This window comes from Octodon degus, unplaced genomic scaffold, assembly GCF_000260255.1.
Source record: "Octodon degus isolate 3935 unplaced genomic scaffold, OctDeg1.0 scaffold00273, whole genome shotgun sequence".
NCBI lineage: Eukaryota > Metazoa > Chordata > Mammalia > Rodentia > Octodontidae > Octodon > Octodon degus.
Window position 1 is genome coordinate 1,692,710 of NW_004524849.1, and position 3,895 is coordinate 1,696,604.

Sequence of the window (3,895 nt, forward strand, 5' to 3'; positions counted from 1 at the left end):
ATTGCTATTTGTTTCTCAATAAAATTATTTTTTAAAATATATAAATAAATATATGTGACTAAATAAATGTAAAACATGAATAAAAGGGTGTAAGAGCTAAAAAAAAAAGTACTTGTAGGTAATGGTACTGATATGTGAAACATTTTAATTTTGTGTGATGCTTATAACATTTCCATATTTCTGTAGAAGAAACTTCTATGTCCTGATCCACCAGGGTTCAAAGATTTATAATGTAGTCTTTTATGCCACATTAAATGAGCAGATCACATGACCCTTCCCTAAAAACAGTAGGTGCATTCATTTGGCAATTTCTTTATTTCGCTGCATTCTCATGATGAAGTCATGTTTCTGAGTTGCTCATTTCAGTGAAAATATGCACATTTTGTCATGGCATTGGGATAGCAAGTAAGCTTAAAGAGGCATCCTCTTAAATAGAGCTCAGATTTTATCTATTAAAAAGTATATTGTCATTTATTACCCAAGATTTGTTTTTCATAGATTTCTACTAAAAGAAATTTTAGTGGTTTTCCCTTTTAAGACACATTGTAACTGTAAATGTCACTGTGTCTTGATACTGCACTTTTTTGTTTCAGTTTAGTCATAAATTGTTCGAACAACTTAAACCAAGCAGAGATAATACCTTCTGTGCCCCTATTCCATGAAAATGTATAAATATCAAGTAAAAGGGTTATGTTAATCAGTGTCCCATTGTTGTGACAAAACATCTGAGAAACAATTTTAAAGAAGAAAAAGCCCCATTTGGCACATGGTTTTGGAAGTCCTTGTCACTTCGCCTTATCACTGTGGGCCTGCAGCAAACGACAGCATGAACATGCTGGGGGAGCATGGAAGAGGAAAGCTGTTCACCTCACAGGGGCAAGGAAACAGAGATTAAGGTCTCTTTTTCAGCAAAGCTCTGAGCCACAGACACATTCCAATACAAATTCATCAATAGGTTAATATAGGTTAATATGTTGATAAGTTTAGAGCCTCTGTTATCCAATAATTCCTGAAAGGCTTCACGGCCACCTACTGCTGCTTTCAACACATGAGCTTTTAAGGAACACTGTAGATACAATCTATGACCAAGGACATCTTTTAAAATATCATTAAAGAATTCTAGATGGGAAAAGTCATCTAAATCACTTAGTTCAGAAAAGAAGGCTTTTTGTATTATCTCTGTACTAGCTATTTCTAAAAACCACAGCTCTTTCTTTAGTTTATCCTATTTCTTTTCTGCCAGTCTGTACCCTATAAAAAATCAACATATAGTGCAAAAATGGCTTTGTTTATTGATAATGAAATTATGTGATGCTTTAAAGCAAACAATACTTTCAGAAAAAAAAAATGAGTCAATACAAATGACATAAAAAGAATACAGACAGAAGTAATAGCAGAAAACTTCCCAAATATGGGAAAACAATCTGACATTCAGGTAACCAAAGCACATAGAACTCCAAATAGCATCAATCCAATTAAAAATACATCCAGACATATATTAATCAAGATCCCAGAAATTCAGCACAAGAACAGTACACTAAAATCTGCTAGAGAAAGGAAACAGATCACATTTAAAGGAAAACCAGTCAGAATAATGGTCAATTTCTCCTCACAAAACTTGTCAAGTCAAGAAAAGCATGGAGCAAAGTACTACAAGGCTTGCAAAAAAACAAATTCCTACCCAGACTGATATACCCTGCAAAACTCTCTTTCAAGTTTAATGGAAAAGTGAAATATTTTCATGACAAAGAACAACTAAAGAATTTGATGATGACAAAGCCAACCCTACACAGACTACTAAAATATTCTAGAGAGGGATCAAAATGACCACAACTCCATGAATGAGAATAGGAAGAACCCACCAAATAGAGCAAGCAAGTAAACACAGGAGAAAAAGAGGTATACAACAGCAGGTAAATAAAATGTCAAACATAAGTCAGTACATCTTAATTATAACTATCAACACAAGTGGACTCAATTTACCAATTAAAGGAAATAGACTGGCAGAGTGGATTAGGACACAAAATCCAACAATATGCTATACAAGCCTTCATCTATCAATTGATTGGTTTATCTTCATAGTCTTATCCAGCTGATAATTTCAATAGTTCTATGATTTGTGGCTCAGGAACATAATGGTTTTCATGAATCATAAATAATGCTTTGTCCTGGCTTCATGGCTTTTGACTTAGAAATAAATTTTCTGCCAGATTAGAATTCAGTGTAGATGCTGTCAAAGTCTTTATCAATTTGAATGTGGGGAAATTAGAGAAATCATGTACTAAAACAAGAAAAGGTATTCTATACATCTTAGTTTTGGAATACATCTATAAAATAAACATGTGTACATTGTTCTCAAGTTATGGAATTGTTTTAAAGAAAAAGTCATTTAAATCACATTCCCATTGTTAAATAACAAATTCTCTTCTAATTCTAGACAGGTATATAAGAAAACTAAGAAACCTTATTGGTAAATATCACTTTTGTGTTCTATTCTAGACATTTCTTTAAAATAGGTAATTCATTGATAGATCTTCATTTGGCCTCCAATCTGCTTCTTGATTTTGAATTTTTTTTTCTTTTTTTGTATTAATGTTTAGATTTGGATTTTGGTTATGTAGCTTTTACTTTTTTAATGTGAAAATATGTGCTCTTGTATTTACCATTCTTTTGTTGTCAAAGCTGCTGTGGTCTGAAATTTCACACTTCTTTTTTTTTTTTTAAAGGAACTCTTTTCATTCTTCTTCTTTTTTTTTTTTTTTCACACTTCTTGTTATTTGTTAAATCCTAAAATCCTATGAAGAGGTTTCAGACCACTGTTCTTGATCCTTCATTTTGTTTTTTAATTCAATGACACTTTTTTATGTGTGTGTATGTGACACGCACGACAATCTTTACTGCTCTCTGTGTTGTCCATTGCATGAAAGTTATCAACATCATAATACATTTTTGTTTTATATAAAAAAAGAAAAAAAGAATGTAAGAAAAGAATAAATAAAAGAAAAAAAAAGCCAGTCTAGGGTACATAGACAGTTCAAGGCCAGTCTAAACAAGACCCTGTCTTTAAAAAAAAAAAAAAAAAAAAGACTCTGGAAGAGTTGTGTTTGCTTAGATCCTCTGAGGAGAAGGAAATTCCCAGAAGGGTCTAAGTGTGCTGGGATTTTATCAGGGAAATTTTGGTGGGAGAGAAAATAGGGCCAGGACAGGAAGTCTGAGTCACAGCGGAGTACAGAGGAAGAAACTACAGCAGAGGGCTTCGGGTAGTCTAAGGAAGACTGAGCAAAGGTCGTAGGAGCCGCAGGCAAAGCTGGGATGCTGTGTATCTGAAGGAGAAGAGTAGCCTGGCCTGGGGCAGTGACCTCTGTACAAGTGGGAAGGGGATGTGTGTGCAAGCAATTAAGGTTCAATATGTGTTTTACCAAGATTAATGTAGTTATTATATATCAGAAACGTACACTAATAGAAGAGAAACAAGCGAACAGAAGACAAGCAAGCAAAACAAGCACAGCAGTGGCTTTCGGGGCATAGTTGCTGAGGCCCCGGGCCAGCTGGCTCTCCCTGGACCACCATAGAAGCCATCCCTGGTGTACAGCAGGCTGACAGCCCACCTAGAAAAGCCTTCACCAGCATATTCTCTGCAAGAGAGCCCACTTAAAATAGCCACTTCTCTCTCATGGGAATTTAAAGAAAAAAGAGTAACCCCAAAGTGTATTAATTATAGTATAAATTGACATATTGGATGATCATGCAGTGAGTAGAATGGTGGATTGCCTTAAAATCTTAAAGGTCACTTCCACTCCCAATAGCCCCAATTCTCTAGAAGTCTTCCAGGAAAATTTCTTAAAGGAGTAGATTCTTTTTTCTTTTTCTTTTCTTTCTTTCTTTGTTTTTTTTT